We start from the raw sequence: 21,071 nt of genomic DNA on the forward strand, positions 1-21,071 counted from the left end.
AGACATCAACAACCACAGCCGTCAAGAATCAAGACCAGGCGCAACCCGCCTTGAGGTAGGGCGTCGTGAGTCCCGCGCTGGCTCACGAGTGCCCAAACACACCTCGTGAAGCCCTGCCGTGCAAGCCACGTGTCAGGGCGGGGCTATACACGCCCTTGGGCTTCACTCAGAGGGAGCCCTCACCCACGCACGTACCAGTGGGAGCACCATGATCCGCGCTGGCAGTCGACACGGTCGAGGAGCGGCTATGCCCATGCAAGTGCGGAAGCGCTATGCCCCACGCTGGTGATAAACAACTGAGGGCGGCCCCATGGCTGTACCAACCTCGGGGAGCCCCCGGGCTCGGTGTCTAGTCTCATCGCAACACTTCCCCTCAGGAGAGTCACGCAAGGGGGCTGGGCACGGGGGCTGCACCCGGGTCACGCCCGAGCGTACGCCACCCTGTCGAGGGAGATGGTATGAGGTCGTTTGGACGTCAAGGGGGACTCCTGAGCATCGCGACTCAGGAGTCTAACTAGCCATGTAGCCCCTCGCTCCTTGGTTCCGTCCTGGCGATCCGGACGGTCCAACGGTGGTCGAGGTTTGCGCGGGGTCGGGCCCTGCTGACGTAGAACACTAAGTCCTACATTTGCATCTCCTTTTCGTAAGCTGTTTGGGCGTCAAGGGGGACTCCTGAGCATCGCGACTCAGGAGCCTAACTAGCCATGTAGCCCCTCACCCCTTGGCCTCGTCCGGGCGATACGGACGATCCAATGGCGGCTGAGGTACGCGCGGGATCGGGCCCTGCCGATGTAGAACACCAAGCAAATGGGAAGGAAATCACAGAACCTTAACTAAATATTACAAAGCATATTGTCCCCCAAGCATTAAGCAGAGTTTTAATGCCTCCACGAGGCATGTCTCATGTCATAGGAAAGTTCGCAGGAAGATAAAATGAGAATGTGACGCCCTTGATTCGATCGTACACTAATCATACACGCAAATGTGTATGATCAAGATCAAGGACTCGCGGGAAGATATCACAACACAACTCTAGACACAAATCAAAATAATACAAGCTTTATATTACAAGCCAGGGGCCTCGAGGGCTCGAATACATAAACTCGAAAACATAAGAGTCAGCGGAAGCAACAATATCTGAGTACAAACATAAGTTGGACAAGTTTGCCTTAAGAAGGCCAGCACAAAAGCATATACGATCAAAAAGGCAACGCCTCCTGCCTGGGAGCCTCCTAACTACTCCTGGTCGTCGACGGTCTCCACGTAGTAGTATGCATCGACGGTGGCATCTGGCTCCTGGGCTCCGACATCTGGTTGCATCAACTGGAAAGAAGAAGAAGAAAGGGGGGAAAGGGGGAGCAAAGCAACCGTGAGTACTCATCCAAAGTACTCGCAAGCAAGGATCTACACTACATATGCAACATTATCAAAGGAAGGTTGTATATGTGGACTGGGTTGTAGAAATGCCAGAATAGAGGGGAGAACCTAGTCCTATTGAAGACTAGCATCTTCTGAAAACCACCATCTTGCAGCAATAGGAGGGAGTAGAGTAGCATAAAGTAAGGTAGTAGAAGTGTTATCGACCTCGGCCAGAGATCCTTTCTCGACTCCCTACGAGGAAGCAATCCCACAGCCATACTATCCATTTATCACCTCATCACAATCCAATTCTCATCTCAAGTATCCAGTTCTAGTTGTATCAATTGGGATACAACTCCAAGTGTCCATTACTATAGGACAGGCTATCGATAGATGTTTTCTTCCCTGCAGGGGTGCACCAACTTACCCACCACGCTCGATTAACTCCGGCCGGACACACTTTCCTGGGTCATGCCCGGCCTCGGCCAAACAATATGCCGCAACCCGACCTAGGCTTAATAGAGAGGTCAGCATGCCGGACTAAACCTATGCCCCCAGGGGTCATGGGCCATCTCCCCGGGAACTCCTACACGTTGCGAGGGCGGCCGGTGAGCAGACCAAGCTACCTCCTTCAACAAGGCAGGTGCTTACGCAGTCCAACCCGGCGCGCGCCGCTCAGTCACTGGCGTCTATTAAGCTTCCGCTGATGCATACGACGCAGAACGCCCATACTATGCCCACGTGATGGTTAGTGCTATCAGGCCAGAGGCCCCTCGGATCAAATATCCAAATCATAGTGGATTAGGAGCACGCGGTAACAAGCAGAGACTCATGAAAGATGTGACCCCGTTGCTCCATCTCGAGGACTTGCGGCAAGGGCTAGGAATGCCCGACCACGCCACGTATTTATCTCGCGGGAATCCTCTAGGTCAGCCCGTCTCCACATCACTCGTAATTAAGCTCGCGCGGGTACCCCTCAGTGTCAGTGTACAAAAAGAGGGGTACACTTTTTGTACCCCTATAACTGTGCACGGGCAGTCTGAGCCGCGGATACCACCACACCAAGCAAGGCAACGAAGGTGAGCCAGGGTAAGACCGAAGCTCAAGAGAACTAGAACGACGCCAAGGCCAAGACCACGAAGAGCAAAGGGGACGAAGCGGACTCCCCCGGCAAGATCCTTGCTGGACACAGTTCTAGCAGCCCCGGCAAGACCCTTGCCGCGGCGACTCGTCCCGCGCCTACGGAGCAAATCACCCTTGAGTCCACTGCCCCAAAGGGCAAGGATTCGGGAGACATCCCCGTGGCGGCATGCAGATCTTTGTGAAGACATTCAAGATCAGATACACACTAAGGAGACGACAACCCTTGGCGGGATCCCAGCCGAGGAAGACCACAAGGCCCCCGGCAAGCGCCTTGCCGGGGATGACAGCAGGCGCCTCGGCAAGACCCTTGCCGGGGCCCCGGCAAGGCCCTTCCCGAGGACACCCGCAGGGCCACCATTAGGCCCACGCCGACTAAACCTCCACCACCGCATGCAAGCAGCTGCCGACCCAACCAGCTGGGCAGGCACCCGCGTGGCGGCATGCAGATCTTCGTGAAGACCCACCACTGCGCCACCTCAGCTGCCTGCATACATACATGGCATCGCAGGCGTCGCTGGCCAGGGCGTGTGTCGACACAAGAAGGAGCGGTGACGGACGAGACAGGTTTCTCCCCCGTCCCCGATAAAGCAAGGACACCTAAGCAAGACACATTAAATGCACCTTGTCATGTGATGCGAGGGATAACCTCGCAACGCTGTACCCCTTTCCACCTCCTGTGTGCCGCTGTGGCAACCCCTTTTTTCTATAAAAGGAGGCCCAAGGCGACCAGAGGAAGGATTCGTCTTTTTGGAGCTCCTCACGCCCCATAGCTAGCTCAAGAACACAGATATACAATCCACCAAAGCAGGAGCAGGGTTTTACGCATCCTCACGGCCCGAACCTGGATAAACGAACCGTGTGCTATCTGTTTGATCTGCTCTTCTCACAACCCCGCGCCCCGCTAACCACAGTAGGGATTCTTGTGATCCCATAGGTGTCATTCCCACCGACACTCAGGGCCGACCCGTCTTTAGTAACATGGTTCAGTGTAAAGTCATGGTAACCATAGTAACTATGTGTCCAAACATCAAGGGGAAAACCCGAGGAATCACCCCAGTGAATTCCACTCGATGTAATCATCAAGGTGAATGTAAGAGGAACCACCCCCGAGGTTCACACTTGAGGGGTTGCACGACAGAGTCGTATCGGAAGTGGTTAAGGAGGAAATCACCCTCGATGACCACGACCGAATAGCTACACTACAGGGTTAACATCAGAAGTGCTGAAGAGGTCTCACCCTTGACACTCGATAATAAATGTGTAGTGTCGACCAACTAAGGGGGAAAGTGATGTGCGGTGCCGGAGCCTGGTCTTCGATCCCGTTGATCGGGTCTTCAATGATGAAGCAGGGGTAACAAGGACAAGGTGGGGGTCACTGATGGATCACAAACCAACCTATACTAAGCAGTTTAGGATAAGCAAGTAGGTAACAATAAGCAGGTTACAAAAGGAGGCTATGCATCAGAATAGGAGCAAACAATAAAAGTTGCAAAATCTAATGCAAGCATGAGAAAATGGAATGGGCGATATCGGGATGATCAAAGGGAGGGCTTGCCTGGTTGCTCGGGCAGGGAGGGGTCGTCATCGACGTAGTCAATCACAGGGGCAGCATCGGTCTCGAGGTCTACCGGAGAGAAGAGGGGGAAGAAACAGTAAATATAAAGCAAACATAGCATCACAAAGCATAATGTGGCAATATGCTAAGCTGGGTGTGACCTAACGTATGGCTACACGATATAGGTGAAGGGGGAATTCAAACGGGATTGTTTTCCCGGTTCCGGACCTGTGTCAGACAGATGACCGGAGGGGGAATGTTCCATGTTCGAATAGTTAGAGGCATCTGACAGGTAAACGAACCGTGTATTCGGATTCATCTCGTCGTTCTGAGCAACGTGCATGTAGAAAACATTTTCATCCGAGTTACGGTTTATTTTCTATGAATTTTCAACGATTTAAACATTTTCTGGAATTATTTAAATTACCATAAGTAACAGAAAAGGAATATGACATCAGCATGACATGAAGATGACATCAGCAGTCAACAGTCGCACTGACCAGGTCAATCCTGACCAGTGGGGCCACTGGGACCCACATGTCAGCCTCTGTGGGTTAACAGTGGATTAATTATTCTCATAGGGTTAATTAGGTGTGTGGGCCCCATGTGTCAGTGAGTAATCTAATTAGCAGATTAGTTTGAAAACTTAATTATCTTAATTAAGTGCAAGGGCCCACAAGTCAGTGGCAGGAGGGTGAATAGTGCCCGCGTTGACCGTAGTCAACGCGGTCAACTGAGGCGCTGGGGCCCATGGTCAGCCTCACAGGGGTGGCCGCACGCATGCCAGGTCAGCGGCGGTGCCGGAGGAGCTCCGGCGACCAAATCCGCAGCGGCGCTTCACCGGAACGCGTCGAAATCACGCTAGGGGGCACCATTTGGCGCGCGGTTAGAACCTTTCGAACGGGCTCTTCATCCCGCGTCGGTTGGTGGCGGCAGAACGAGTAGGGGAGGTCGGCAAGGCCGCCGGAGTTGAGTCCTGGCGGTGATATGGCTTGGGTGTGCGACTAAGATGGCGAAGCAGTGCGTTACGGAGTGAATAGAAAGTCTGGGGAGGATCCCCATGGTGCGGCGAGTCCAACGGGCTTGAGCTCGTGACCAAAAGGTCACCGGAGCCTCACCGGCGACGAGCAGAGGCGGGGCGGACGCCGGTGTTCGGCCGCGGTTGGAGACGAGGCTAGAGGGCGCGCGATAGGTAACAGAGAGATGGGAGAGAAATAGGGGCTCACCTTGCGGCACGCACGGTGGCCCTCAGAGGTTTAGTAGCAGCAGAGACGGCGCCGGAGACGAAGAAGATTGACGGCAGTCAGAGATGGGGACGAGGAAGAACGGCGGCTGCGGTGCTTCCCGGTTCCACCGGAGGGCGCAAGACGGCGTAGCGGCTGGCAATGGTCCTTCCTGGCACGGTGGCACGGCTTGGGGACGACGGTGGCCGCGGTCATAGACGGAGGGCGGTGGCGACTGCACTCGGGGTGGACGGGGGACGAGTGGGGAGGCGAGGAGGAAACTGGTGGGGAGAGGGAGAGGCGGAGCGGGGCAAGTGGTGAGGTGAGTGGGAGAGGCGCCCGAGGCGTCGCCCTTATCCTCTCCCGGCGGGGCCGGCGAGGTGGTCAGGTGGCGCCGAGGCGCCCAGTCGGTCGAACAGTAGGAGGTGGGAGACGACAGGGTTAGGTGGGCTGGGCCAAGTGCACAGTGCAGCCTGGCCTTTTCTCTTCCCCCTTTTTTTAAAATAAAATTCTTTTCTTTTCCAGCAGCCTTTTGCCATTTCATTTAGCCACAAATGACTTTACAAAAAAATAAGTCACTGGCCAAAACAAATTCAAAGAAATAGTGGGCACAGCCACAAAAAGATTGGGAGGCTTTTGGAATATTTGCCAATTTTATAAATTAAAAAGGGCATTTAATTAATTGCTTAGGTAACTGTTTTAAGTAGTTTAGGCCACTTAAACCCTTTGCAAAAATGTTGGTTCACCACCAATATTAGTTGTGGAATATTTGGCACGTGATGACCATTTTTGTTTTCATGTTTGAGAAATTTTGAATTTCACTTAGCATTTGAATTTGCATTCAAAGGGGAAGTTGAAAGAAACATGAGATAATAATGATCAGACACATGTTTAGCAAAAAGATTAACTTAACCCTAGGGGTTACTGTAGCATCATTACACCGGGGTGTTACAGAGAAGGAGCGCCATTTTTCACTAGCAAGCCTTTTCTTCAGCCTTGGGCACCGTCGTCGGAGAGCGCCATCCCATCGGCAGCGTCACTGTTGGTTGGGTCGTTGGCCTTGGTAGCAGGATCGGCGGCGCCACCGGTTGGAGGAGCAGGCTCGACGGCGAGGAACCTCTTCAGCAGGGCCTCCACCTGGCCCTCCACGGCTGCGGCAGCAGCTTTGCAGCGCTCCACCTCCACGGGCACAAGCAGCTCGCCGAGATCAGCGTCGGGGTTCCGGAGATGCAGATTGCTGAAGACGTGCGTCAGAGCTGAAGAAGAAAGCGCGCGGGCTTCCCCCTCCACCATGGGGTCGATCCTGTTGACAACACCCTCGAGCGCCACGACAAGGTAAGGGAGCAGCTGGGTGGGGCCTTCGCCATCTGTTACCAGCGGCTTCTCCAAGCCCTTCTCGTAGAGTACCCGCAGCGCCTCGCGAGACCTCTCCTCAAGGGACTTGAAGGGCACGCAATCCTCAGCCAGAACCTTCGCTATGGCCTCCAGCTGGACCTTCTCTGCCTCCACCTTCTCCAGACGGCTGCATTCCGCGGCCTGCGCCCTTAACAGCTGCTCCAACTCGGCATCACGACCCGTGACGGCGTCCTCTCGGGCCTTCATCTTCTCCTCCTCAGCCTTGCGACTGCGAGCCTCAGCCGCGCGCTCATTCCGCATGGTCTCCAGATCGGCCTCCATCGACATGCGGTGCTCCTTGGCGGCTTCGGCATCCTTCAGCGCCACCTCACGGGCGGCTACAGCTTGGTCGGCGGCGCACTTGCTTTCCTCAGAAGCTGCCATGGCCTGGCCCAGCGCCGCCCTGATGGATGCGTCGGAGTGCAGCCACCCCGAGATCAGCTCTAAGCGCCCCGCCATCAGGCGACGATCAGCACCTTGAAGATCATCCCGCAGCCGGGTCAACGCAGAAAGAGCATGCTCCAGGGCGTCGGGTGTAGCGGAAGGACCGCAAGCTTGCGGTGCGGCAGTAGAAGAAGGTAGCATCGTCGTCAAGACCTACAGGTTGATGGCGGCGGAAGAAGAGCCAGAAGCTTCGGATCCTACGGGACCTCGACCAGCGAGCTGGGGGCGGGCGCCTCAGGAGCCGGTGTAGCGATGGGGGTTGCCTTCTCCTGAGGACTGTCTACTGGGTCTCGTGAGGACGATCGAGTGGGAGAAGGATGGGCTCCATCGCCACCCTTCTGCGCCAGAGGATGTGCGGCCATGCCAGGCTGCTGGGTCCCCAAGGATGCGGCCGACCTCTCCCTCTTCTTCTTCGCCGACAGCATCGGCCTAGCAGCACAAGAAGAGAACATCAGGAAGCAGCAATAGAAGCAGGAGCAAGAGCAAAGTCAGGGCAAGCTATTTACTGGTCCACGGCGGCGTAGTCCCGAGGACTCTTCAAAAGCGCGGAGCCTAGGGGCCTCGCAGCCTGGAGCGCTGGCGCACGGGCCCCAAGAGCAGATAAGGCCACGGCAGCCTCAAGCGGCGACAGGGCGGAGACATCACCTCGGGAGATCAGCGCTGATCTACTCTTCGTCAGGACCCCAGGCGACGGCTTCTTCGAGGGGGTGACCCTAGACCTCATGGTGACCCCAGCAGGAGGCAAGACTTCCCTCACCGGGTGGTCGTCGGTGTCGTCTTCATCAAGCAAGGCGCGGAGGAGGTCGGCGTTGCGCGTAGGGGAGGTCTCCCTTGCCCCTTCCTTGGTCTCCTTCGACCTCAGCTCCTCCTCCTCTTCGGAATCATCATAGGATACCATCACCGGAGTCGTCACCACCGAGGCATCCGAGGGAGTAGGTGTCACGAGCCCACACCCATCGAAGACAGGCATAGCGGCAGAAATATTTGCCCCATCCGGGCGACGGTACAAGGGAACAAAGGTGCCCGACGGATACCCCAGGTCGTCCCCAACCAAGAGGCGGAGAACCATGCCCAGCTCCTCGTCAGACAAGGCCTCCGAACGCAAGCGGAGGTTGCTACCTCTTGAGCACTGCATTGGTTTTCCCTTAAAGAGGAAAGGGTGATGCAGCAAAGTAGCGTAAGTATTTCCCTCAATTTTTGAGAACCAAGGTATCAATCCAGTAGGAGACTACACGCAAGTCGCCTCGTACCTACACAAACAAATAAGAACCTTGCAACCAACGCGATAAAGGGGTTGTCAATCCCTTCACGGCCACTTGGAAAAGTGAGATCTGATAGAGATAATAAGATAAATATTTTTGGTATTTTTAGGGTATAGATTGAAAGTAAAGATTGCGAAGTAAAATAGATTGGAAACTTATATGATGGAAAATAGACCCGGGGGCCATAGGTTTCACTAGTGGCTTCTCTCAAGATAGCATAAGTATTACGGTGGGTGGACAAATTACTGTCGAGCAATTTATAGAAGAGTGCATAGTTATGAGAATATCTAGGCATGATCATGTATATAGGCATCACGTCCGCGACAAGTAGACCAAAAAGATTCTGCATCTACTACTATTACTCCAAACATCGACCGCTGTCCAGCATGCATCTAGAGTATTAAGTTCATAAGAACAAAGTAACGCATTAGGCAAGATGACATGATGTAGAGGGATAAACTCGAGCAATATGATGTAAACCCCATCTTTTTATCCTTGATGGCAACAATACAATACGTGACTTGTTGCCCCTGCCATCACTGGGAAAGGACACCGCAAGATTAAACCCGAGGCTAAGCACTTCTCCCATTACAAGAAAGATCAATCTAGTAGGCCAAACCAAACTGATAATTCGAAGAGACTTGCAAAGGTAAAAAATCATACATAAAATAATTCAGAGGAGATTCAAATATTGTTCATAGATAATCTTGATCATAAACCCACAATTCATCGGATCTCGACAAACACACCGCAAAAACAATTACATCGAATAGATCTCCAAGAGAATCGAGGAGAACTTTGTGTTGAGATCCAAAGAGAGAGAAGAAGCCATCTAGCTAATAACTATGGACCCCAAGGTCTGTGATAAACTACTCACACATCATCGGAGAGGCCATGGTGTTGATGTAAAAGCCCTCCGTGATCGATTCCCCCTCCGGCGAAGCGCCGAAAAAGGCCCCAAGATGGGATCTCACGGGTAGAGAAGGTTGCGACGGTGGAAATAGGGTTTTGTGGTGCTCCTGGATGTTTTTGGGGTATATGGGTATATATAGGAGGAAGAAGTAGGTCGGTGGAGCTGTGAGGGGCCCACAAGGGTGGGGGGCGCGCCTCCCTGCCTCGTGGCCTCCTCGCTTCTTTCTTGACTTCCACTCCAAGTCCTCTGGATCACGTTTGTTCCGAAAATAACTCTCCCGAGGGTTTCATTCCGTTTGGACTCTGTTTGATATTCCTTTTCTGAGAAACACTGAAATAGGCAAAAAAAACAGCAATTTGCACTGGGCCTCCGGTTAATAGGTTAGTCCCAAAAATAATATGAAAGTGCTTAGTAAAGCCCATTAAACATCCAAAACAGATAATATAATAGCATGGAACAATCAAAAATTATAGATACGTTGGAGACATATCAAGCATCCCCAAGATTAATTCCTGCTCGTCCTCGAGTAGGTAAATGATAACAACAGAATTTCTGATGTGGAATGCTACCTAGCATATTTCTCACTGTAATTTCCTTTATTTTGGCATGAATGTTCGGATCCGAAAGATTCAAGACAAAAGTTTAATATTGACATGAAAATAATAATACTTCAAGTATACTAACAAAGCAATCATGTCTTCTCAAAATAACATGGCCAAAGAAAGTTATCCCTACAAAATCATATAGTCTGGCTATGCTCTATCTTCATCACACAAAGTATTTAATCATGCACAACCCCGATGACAAGCCAAGCAATTGTTTCGTACTTTTGATGTTCTCAAAGTTTTTCAATCTTCACGCAATACATGAGTGTGAGCCATGGACATAGCACTATATGCAGAATAGAATGGTGGTTGTGGAGATGACAAAAAGGAGAAGATAGTCTCACATCAACTAGGCGTATCAACGGGCTATGGAGATGCCCATCAATAGATATCAATGTGAGTGAGTAGGGATTGCCATGCAACGGATGCACTAGAGCTACAAGTGTATGAAAGCTCAACAAAATAAACTAAGTGGGTGTGCATCCAACTCGCTTGCTCACAAAGACCTAGGGCATTTTGTGGAAGCCCATCACTGGAATATACAACCCAAGTTATATAATGTAAAATTCCCACTAGTATATGAAAGTGACAACATAGGAGACTCTCTATTATGAAGATCATGGTGCTACTTTGAAGCACAACTGTGGCAAAAGGATAGTAACATTGTCCCTTCTCTCTTTTTCTCTCATTTTTTCTATTTGGGCATTTTTCTCTCCTTTTTTATATGGCCTCTTTTTTCGTCCGGAGTCTCATCCCGACCTGTGGGGGAATCATAGTCTCCGTCATCCTTTCCTCACTTGGGACAATGCTCCAATAATGATGATCATCACACTTTTATTTACTTACAACTCAAAAATTACAACTCAATACTTGGAACAAAATATGACTCTATGTGAATGCCTCCGGCGATGTACCGGGATATGCAATGAATCAAGAGTGACATGTATGAAAGAATTCTAAAGGTGGCTCTGCCACAAATACGATGTCAACTAAATGATCATGCAAAGCAATATGACAATGAGGAGATGTGTCATAATAAACGGAACAGTGGTAAGTTGCATGGCAATATATCTTGGAATGTCTATGGAAATGCCATAATAGGTAGGTATGGTGGCTGTTTTGAGGAAGGTATATGGTGGGTGTATGATACCGGCGAAAGGTGCGCGATATTAGAGAGGCTAGCAATGGTGGAAGGGTGAGGGTGCGTGTCGGTGTAAAAACCGGCGGATCTCGGGTAGGGGGTCCCGAACTGTGCGTCTAGGCGGATGGTAATAGGAGACAGGGGACATGATGTTTTTACCCAGGTTCGGGCCCTCTCGATGGAGGTAAAACCCTACTCCTACTTGATTGATCTTGATGATATGAGTATTACAAGAGTTGATCTACCACGAGATCGAAGAGGCTAAACCCTAGAAGCTAGCCTATGGTATGATTGTTCTCTGTCCTACGGACTAAACCCTCTGGTTTATATAGACACTTGAGGGGGCTAGGGTTACACAGTGTCGGTTACAAGGAAGGAGATCTACATATCCGTATTGCCAAGCTTGCCTTCCACGCCAAGGAGAGTCCCATCCGGACACGGGACGAAGTCTTCAATCTTGTATCTTCATAGTCCAACAGTCTGGCCAAAGGATATAGTCCGGCTGTCCGGATACCCCCTAATCCAGGACTCCCTCAGTAGCCCCTGAACCAGGCTTCAATGACGATAAGTCCGGCGCGCAGATTGTCTTCGGCATTGCAAGGCGGGTTCCTCCTCCCAACACTTCATAGAAGATTTTGAACACGAGGATCGTGTCCAGCTCTGCAAAACAAGTTCCACATACCACCGTAGAGAGAATAATATTTCCACATATCTAATCTGCTGACATACCCCGTAGCGTGACATAACACCACAGTCAGGTCTTTATTCGTTTTTCATAACCAATCTCAGCGTGTTTCGCGAGGCGGTTTCCTTGGCACGTCTTGTCGAAGCAGAGATCGTGTCCCCTTTATTACGGGATTCTCATCAACATAGACGTGGGTAACCCAATCGTGCCCGTTGGTATGACCCCTCGATTGGAGGTAAGTCCCAAACGGTCACGAGGAGGGCACTTGGTATTCAATCTCTTTATAAAGAGATCAAGGCCTATTCTCTTTCTCTCGATCTTAATCGAATCCACCTCTTGCCTCGAGTTCCAACACCCAAAGCTCAGGTTTAGGCGCTTCGGACCTCCGATTATGTCCGGATCCAACCTTCAAGGTCGGTGGATGCCTTCCTCCATCACGGAGGAAGACGTAATAAAGCTAAGGGAGGCCAGATACTTGACCGATGAAATCCCGCATAGGCTGCCTGCTCAAGGGCAGGTTATTCCCACTCCCAAGCCCAGTGAGAGCGTCGTGTTCGTATCTCACTTACTTCGAGGACTAGGCTTCGTGCCAGATCCCTTCGTGAGGGGGCTTATGTTCTATTATGGGCTGGACTTCCACGATTTAGCTCCGGAGTCTATCCTCCACATCTCATCATTCATCGTCGTGTGCGAAGCTTTCCTCCGTATTACCCTCACTTCGGACTATGGCTCAAGACCTTCAAAGTGGAGCCGAAGATGATCGAGGGGCGCACGCAGAGTGCGGAGGCGCCGTAATAAGAAAAAATGCCGACGCCCCCTGGCCCGAGGGCTCTTTCCAGGGGGTGTCCAGCTTATGGCAACAAGAGTGGTTTTATATCACAGCTCCCAAGGGTACCAAGTGGGTGGCTCCACCTGTCTTTCGCTCGTGTTCCCCGCCACGACTAACGTCACGGGTCAACAAGGGGCTGGACTGGGGGCCAGTAAAGGATGTGCCCACATTGCAAAGCCGCATCCAAGATCTCCATGAGAGAGATGTCAGTCTGGTCATGGTGATGCAAGTCATGTTAATTCGCCGAGTCTTGCCCTGCAAACGTCGTCCCCTCCGCATGTGGGAGTTCAACCCGGAGGGACCACGAGCTATTCAGCACATCCTCGGCATGACGCCCGAGGAGATGTACAAATTGTTCTTCGGACAACAAATAATGTGTCCGGACACCACTGAGGATGCAGGTCTGAGCTGCAATCGCCCGGATACCCAAGTAAGTAGCCCCGCATCCGAACACATCGTCTCTTTATTTTATCGCAACATCGCCCTAAAAAAGCCGCTCTTTGGCCAGGATTGGATAGCGAAGGCAAAGTTGATCAGGTGTCCGGCCCCCTCCCTGAGACCTCACCAGATCCCGTGCTAACCAGGATGCTGGAGATCGCGGCTTATCAAGCGCCTTCAGGAGAAGATAAAGGGGGGAACAAGGAGGCTAGTGCCTCCTCGAAGGAGGTTAGCCGGGGAGGAGCAACTGAAACTCCCTCTCCCCAGGGAAGGAAGAGGACCGCCTCCGAGGACTCGGAGACAATGGTCTCCAAACGGGGGAAGAAATCTTCGCCGGAGGGTCCTGCCCCGGGGGATACCCCGGCCGCACTATGCCCTCAAGGGGATCAACCCTCCACCGAGCTGTAAGTAAAAGGGTACTTAATAATGAAAATATCTTGCTTTACTTCTGAGGAAAATAACTGAAGCATTTATCTTGCAGCTCGGATCTTAGCCCTTCTCAGGAGAGCTCGTCTTCAGGGGATCTTCTTCCAGAGATGATGGAGAGCGAAACGCCTCCCCCTGCCATACCGCCTCGCGAGGCAGGCGACCCCGAGGTGTCGTCACGGAGGGTTTCTCTTGATCCGGCAAGGCCAGAGAGCAATCCTATGGCCACCCAAAGTCCTCAGTATCTGGCTCTTGAAGAGAGCAATCGAAAGAGTTCGGCACCGTCTGGTGTGCGGTCGGATGTACTGAGGGATCTGCTAGAGTGAGCGGCTATCTCAGAAGAGCACCGCACATTGATGGGTGTGGTGATTGAAAGGATTTCGTCCGCCGAAAGCGGGTTGCATGAAGCCTTTATGAGTCTAATGACGGGTTTTGAGGTACGTGAAATGATGTACATTTTTGACAGTACTGCACATTTTTAGATGTGCCCTGTGTAGATAGTAGCCCCTGAGACTCTGGGTGCTGTCGAAGACGACGGCGCATAGAGGATCATAGTACTAGGAATAATCGTGCCGCCTTAATATGCAGGTGGCGAAGGGTCCAGTGGCTAGCCAGACTGATGAGTTTGCCGAGCTAAAGCGGTAGCTTGATGTGGCAGACGCCGACATCGTACTTGTCAACAAGCGGCTTGATGAGGCACAAGGTATGTGATTTCTCCGGTGACACATGGTAAGAGGAGCATGATGCCAGTATCTATAACATGTGTGTGAATGCAGATGGAGCTGGGGCCGTGGAGAACCTTCGAGCGGAACTTGCCCGAGCCAAAGAACAAGCCAGGAAAAGCGATGCGGCTGCCCTAAAGGCAATCGAGGAGCTGAAACCGAACAGGCTGCTCACTGCCAAAGCAAGGAGGAAATAGCCAGGATGGCTGAGGAATTGAAGAATGCTGCTGACCGTTACGAGCTTCTTGAAAAGGAAGATCAAGCGAAGAGTACAGACCTGGAGAAGGCCACGATGGCGGCCAAAGACACCCGGTCTGCAATGAGAGCAATGAAGGAGGAGCTGCGTCAAGCCGGGAATATCGTGGCTAGGAAGCCCTTTATGCTGCGGATGAAGTTCGGAGATCCTAAGTACGCCACTTTGGACCGGCTATGGAGTTCCGCAGACGCATATCTGGACTTTGCAGCGAGTGCTGCCGATGCGGCCGAATACTTCCGAGATCAAAAAGATCGTGAAGTGGAAAAGCTATTCTGGTCACAATTTAACGTTCCAGAGCATCCTCTTCCATTGACTGATCGGTTGGCCGAATGGGCCGAGCTGAATAGATTGTCCGGACTCACCATGAGGTCTGTTGTGGATCATTTGTGGCCGGAAAGGCCGAAGCCGAATAGTTATTTTAGTTTGGTGCAGCAGTTCCTTGGTGCAGTGCCGCACATCAACGTGATGAAGAGGTTGGCGTGCGTAGAGGGTGCGTGGATGGCCCTTGCCCGTGTGAAGACATACTGGGCGGAGATGGAGGCCACCGCCATTGCAGCCCGAGATTCGGACGAGAGCCGAGTACCTGCCGAGCACTAATTTCGAGAAGTTCTTGAGGGCGCTCGCTCAATAGAGGCGCAGTGCTCGAAGAATATTATGTTCTAATGACATGTATCCCCATTGAAAAACAATGTTTTACTGAATTGTAAAGGCTATTTTATACTTGTGCCTAAAAGAATTATAATACCTCATGTGCGGCCGTTTATGTATATATGTATATAACCTGAAAGATGGCAGTCATCGGCTTCAGCCCCCACGCATATAATGCGGGGGTGCTCGCAGAAGACGCATGTTCACACTTGATCCAACGTCTTGGTCCATTAAGGAGGTTATAGCACAGCGAACTAGGCAATCAGACTATAATGCTTTAACACTTTCACTTAGCCAGAGGAGTTTGACAGTGGGGCTACTATATAGCCCCTGGTGGCTCCGCGCTCATCCGAATTCGGGGCGCGTACATGCCTCGCCGGGAAACGGCCGTTCGTTAAGGCGGAGGAATCCCGAAGATTCTGCTAGGTCATCGAGTGGTTGACCAGTCTCACGCTATATCATGACAGTCAGTTTTCGGCTTTCTCTACTGAGGTGCTCGTCCGGATGAACCAGGGCACAATCGTAGTAGTTCTCCTGGTGCCGCCTTAGCCGATAGAACGGAACGTAAGGCAGCAAAACACAGGAGCCGGGCAAACCCAACATTTGACCAAAGACATGATTCGGAGCTGATGCATATAAGGCCAAACTCGTGACGCCGAACGCTCCCTAAGGTATTCGGTCTTTATGATGTAAACTGGGCTAAACAGTGCCCTTTGCAATAATCCCCTGGTGTCCAGGTACGTGCAATATTCTGACGTGGCCACATGCGAATACGTCGGCATCCTTCTCAATTGTACTGAGAATCCGAGAGATGTGTATCAACAAGAGACAGTAAAAAAGGTTTACGCAGGGTCTTAATCTAAAAAGAATCCTGGGAACGGGTCCCTGCTGCACGTCTGCGCATGTGTCTCCGTTGTGCCGTATCCTGGACGGGTGTAGCACGATGGTCATCTGTAAAAGAGAGGAACTTAGTTGAAAAGTTGTCATGCAAAAGGTAGGTTATACTAAATAAACCATGTATAGTTCAAGATGAGTAAAGTTGAGCCTAATTGTCACTTGTTTACACGCGTTGAGCCCCTTGTATTGTTATAGGGGTATAGCCATCAAACCTGTATCAATTATATATAGCTACACCGAACTCATCTAACCGTGTCCGTGGTCTTAACGACCTGTCAGATGCTCTAGTTGGTGAGGCCGTTTAGTGTGCGGCTGCCAAGGCAGCCGCACGATCTTCCGCGCTCAAGGAGCGCTCAATGTTTCCATTTACTGTAATGATGCCACGTGGACCGGGCATCTTAAGCATGAGAGAAGCATAATGCGGTATTGCATTAAAGCGAGCGAAAGCTTCGCGTCCGAATAGTGCTTGATAGCCACTTTGGAACGGAGCGATGTGGAAGGTTAACTTTTCGTTGCAGAAGTTATCGGGAAAGCCGAATATAACCTCTAGTAGCAGGGAGCCCGTGCAATGGGCTTCTGGGCCTGGCGTTACTCCTTTAAAGGTAGTATTACTATGGATGATTTTTGTTGGGTCTATCCCCATTCTGCGGACTGTGTCCTGATATATCATGTTTAAACTACTACCGCCGTCCATCAGGACTCGTGTGAAGTGGTATCCGTCAATTATCGGGTCTAACACCAAGGCCGCCCATCCTGTATGTCGGATACTTGTCGAGTAATCCCGATGGTCAAAGGTGATCGGTTGGGATGACCAGTGGCAGAACTCCGCGGTGATAGGCCCTGGGGCATGTGTCTCTAGGAGTGCCGCTTTGTTTCTCCCCTTCGTCACGTGTAACACGTTTACTGTTTTGACTTCTGGTGGGAATTTCTTCTATTCCCCAGTGCTTTGTTTGTGAGGCTCGTCCTCGTCTTCACTTGGTGTATCCGGCCCCTTGTGTTCGGCGTTGAGCTTGCCGGACTGCTTGAAGACCCAACATTCTCTATGGGTATGATTTGCAGGTTTATTGGGGGTGTTATGGATCTGACATAGTTTGTCCAGAATCTTGTTTAGGCTGGACAGTTCGTCTCGGTTGCCTTTGGAGGGAAGCTTTTGCTGACCTGGCCGAGAGCTTCTGAATCCGGCGTTTACCGTCGTGCTCTTCGGGCTGTCTTCTTTATTCCGGCGCTTGTTTTTGCTGCGTCGTGGCTTCTCGTTTCCGTCCCTGACTTCGGATGTACTTGGGTCGCTAGTGCTACATCGGGCTAACCAGCTATCCTCGCCCGCGCAAAAGCAGGTCATGAGGCTTGTTAATGCTGCCATTGTTCTCGGCTTTTCTTGGCCGAGGTGTCTGGCAAGCCATTCGTCTCGAACGCTATGTTTGAAAGCTGCTAAGGCTTCGGCGTCCGGACAGTCGACTATTTGGTTCTTTTTAGTGAGAAACCTGTTCCAAAGCTTTCTGGCTGACTCTCCGGGCTGTTGAGTTATATGACTTAAATCGTCTGCATCCGGTGGTCGGACATAGGTCCCTTGAAAATTTGCCCAAAAAGCGTCCTCGAGCTCTTCCCAACTTCCAATGGTGTTTTCGGGGAGGCTTTTAAGCCGGTGCCGGGCTGGCCCTTTGAACTTGAGGGGTAAGTACTTGATGGCATGGAGATCGTCTCCTCGAGCCATGTGGATATGGAGGATGTAGTCCTCAATCCATACCCCAGGGTATGTCGTTCCGCCGTATGCCTCTATGTTTACGGGTTTGAATCCCTCTGGAAATTCATGGTCCAGCACCTCATCGGTGAAACATAGGGGGTGTGTGGCACCCCTGTATTTTGGTCTACCGTGGTGTTCGGATTTTTGTTGTGTTGCATTGCGTGCTGGAGCACACTTTCTTGGCCTGTAGATGGATCTGGTTGCGTCGTCCTTTTGATGCGAGTCCTCATGTGGATCGCGTACTGGCTTGTGTGCGGCGTCGTTTGCCGCTCTATGTTGGCCACGAGGTCGTCTATCCGACCGGATGGCTGTTTTGTTTTTTGATTGCGGGGGCTCTAAGGCCTCATCATCGAATTCAGGTAGTAGCTTTCGCTTCGGGTAGCTCTTTTTGTGGCGACTGCCACCGTACTTTTCTACGGTGTTGAGTACTTTACTCCATCTAGTTCTGAGTGTATCTTGGGCAGCCTTGAGCTTTCGCTTCTGCTTTTTCAGACTCCGCACAGTGGCGACAAGCCTTCGATGGAGATTCTGTTGCTCCAGGTGCTTGCCCGGTGTGATATCATCCGGACTGTTATCTTTGCCGGAGACGGGTTGCTTGGTTTGATTCTCCGTGTTGCCGTGGTAAGACGGTGGTTCAATGCCGTGTTCGTCGTCCGCTGGCTCACCCTGCTCTATCGTTGGGTCTATATGATCGCTGTTTCTGTTGAGGCAGGATTTGGAGCAGCGCTTACGCCGCCGCCTTGACTGCTTCTCGAGGGAACGATCCTTCGCTGCGTCCTTCCATTCCTCGTCGTCGTTTTCTTTGGGTGTGTCCACCATGTATACATCATATGATGAAGTGGGCGTCCAGTGCCCTGTGGGCAGTGGCTCCTGTTCGTCTCCTGCATCGTCGTTCATACCGTTGATGTCTTCGGAGTCAAAGTCGAGCATGTCGGTCAAATCATCGACAATGGCTACTAAGTGGGTGGTGGGTGGGCGGCGATTTTCTTCGTCATCCGCATCCCAATCCTGCCGGACATAGTTCGACCAGGACTCTCCTGACAAGGAGAGAGACCTTAATGAGTTCAGTATGTCGCCGAAGGGCGAGTGCTGAATGATATCCGGGGAGGTGAACTCCATGATCGGCGCCCAGTCGGACTCGATAAGCACGGGCGCAGGCGGTTCGGAGTCCGTGGCCAGGGAAGAATCCGGCAGTTTGGCGTCACGGCTCTCGTGAAGGGTAAGGTCGATACTCGGCTCGATCGCTGCTGAGAATGCGGCCTCCGTGGCGGGGTCTATCCACCCGTCCATGGATGGCGCAATTGGCTCCGAATTGAGGGTCGGAGCCGTCGCCGGTGCGATCTCCTGAACACTATCCGATGGCAGAGCTAAATCATGCTCACCGTGACCGTGTAGCGCACTCGGTAAGGGCTCGAATCCGTCGGAGATCAAGTCTCCATGGATGTCGGTCGCGTAGTTTAAGATTCCAAACCTGACCTGGTGGCCAGGGGCGTAACTCTTGATCTGCTCCATAGGTTCAAGCGAGTTGGCCCGCAGTGCGAAGCCACCGAATACAAAGATCTGTCCGGGGAGAAAAGTCTCACCCTGGACTGCATCGTTATCGATGATCGAAGGAGCCATCAAGCCTAACGATGATGACACAAAGGAACTCTTAATGAAAGCACCATTGTCGGTGTCAAAACTGGTGGATCTCGGGTAGGGGGTCCCGAACTGTGCGTCTAGGCAGATGGTAACAGGAGACAGGGGACACGATGTTTTTACCCAGGTTCGGGCCCTCTCGATGGAGGTAAAACCCTACTCCTGCTTGATTGATCTTGATGATATGAGTATTACAAGAGTTGATCTACCACGAGATCGAAGAGGCTAAACCCTAGAAGCTAGCCTATGGTATGATTGTTCTCTGTCCTACGGACTAAACCCTCCGGTTTATATATACACCAGAGGGGTAGTGTCGTGGTTTTGTCACGGCAGATATCCTAGAGAAAGGACTTAGTCGTGGAGCCATCGCGACGGGTTAGCTTGAAGGGGTTAAAGCGGACACAGGGACGCAAGAGAGTTTATACTAGTTCGGCCCCTTCAATGAAGGTAAAAGCCTACGTCTAGTTGTGATGGAATTGATGGGGTTTCGATGACTAGGGAGCAAACAAGCTTCGCCTATGTCTCGAGTTGTTCTCTGTTGTCCTTGAACCGCCGTCGGGTCGTCCCCTTATATACACGGGTGACTCCCGTCGGTTCACAAAGTCCCGACACCGGTCGATATTCGTATCCGGGATGGTCTCTCCTTATTCCTAACTTACAATACAAGTTTATATACAAATTCTGGTTTACAGCTACCAGTCTTGAACCGGCTACGGGCCTTAGGCCCTCATCTGCTTTCTTCGGCTTTATCACTTTTGGATCTACTGATGAAGTTGACCCGGCCCAGATAGGCCGGTTTACGCCCAGCAGTAATATCCCCAACATTAGGCCCCAGATTGATTTGAACGGGCTCATGTCAATCCTTTAACAAAAACTTCATCTTCAACGTCTTCTCTTAAATTGGTAAACCGCCATGATGTCATCTTCTCTGATTACTGCAAACTGGAGTGACGTCATCTGTCATAATGAAGCTATCCATTACGCTTCTTTGTTTAATAGATCGGCGGAAATCGAGGCGACAGCTCCGTTTCATGGCCCCTTGATTGTCGCACCTGACTCATGTTCTTTCGCCTTATAAATAGGACCGAAGGGTCATTTCTTTTCTCCTTCCGTTCCTTCTTCATCTTCCTCGGCGTCGCCTGCCTCGGAGCTCCGCCGCCGCCGTCGACCTCTGCCTCATCCTTGGCCGATGCATCAACCTGAACGCACTAGAGCATCACGGCAACCTTCCGCATCTTCCTCAGCTTCGGTAAATCTTCTATCCTTTCCCCCGCAGATCTGACCTAGGGTTTCGCAGTTCTTCAGTGTTCATCTTCTACCTCTTGCTCATACGATAGGTCTTTAGGTGAATCCGCAAATCTTTACTCTATGCAATGGTAGTTGTTTGACCTTCGCCTTCACTTATGCATCTCAAAACCATAGACCTATATGAACGTTTTACTCATTGGTTTGGTACTGCTCCTTTGAACCTCTAAGTATTTATCTCTTTTCTGAATTTGCTTCAGATCCAATGCCATAAGGAAATCTTGTGAAACCTGTTTCTGCGTACTTGTCCATCTGCAATGCCTAGATCGGGCGGTTTAACCTTATAGAAAAAAATTTCCAAACCAGTATATGCCATTAGTCCCCTTATTGAACCGCCAGATGCTTGTTGCTTCAAAAAAACTCCGGTTCAGATAGTTCTGTTTCCAGTTTAACAGTGCCCATACCAATGTATCTTGATCAAATGCATTTTTGAACCGGGACCTTCT

This window comes from Triticum urartu, chromosome 3, assembly GCF_003073215.2.
Source record: "Triticum urartu cultivar G1812 chromosome 3, Tu2.1, whole genome shotgun sequence".
Taxonomy (NCBI): domain Eukaryota; kingdom Viridiplantae; phylum Streptophyta; class Magnoliopsida; order Poales; family Poaceae; genus Triticum; species Triticum urartu.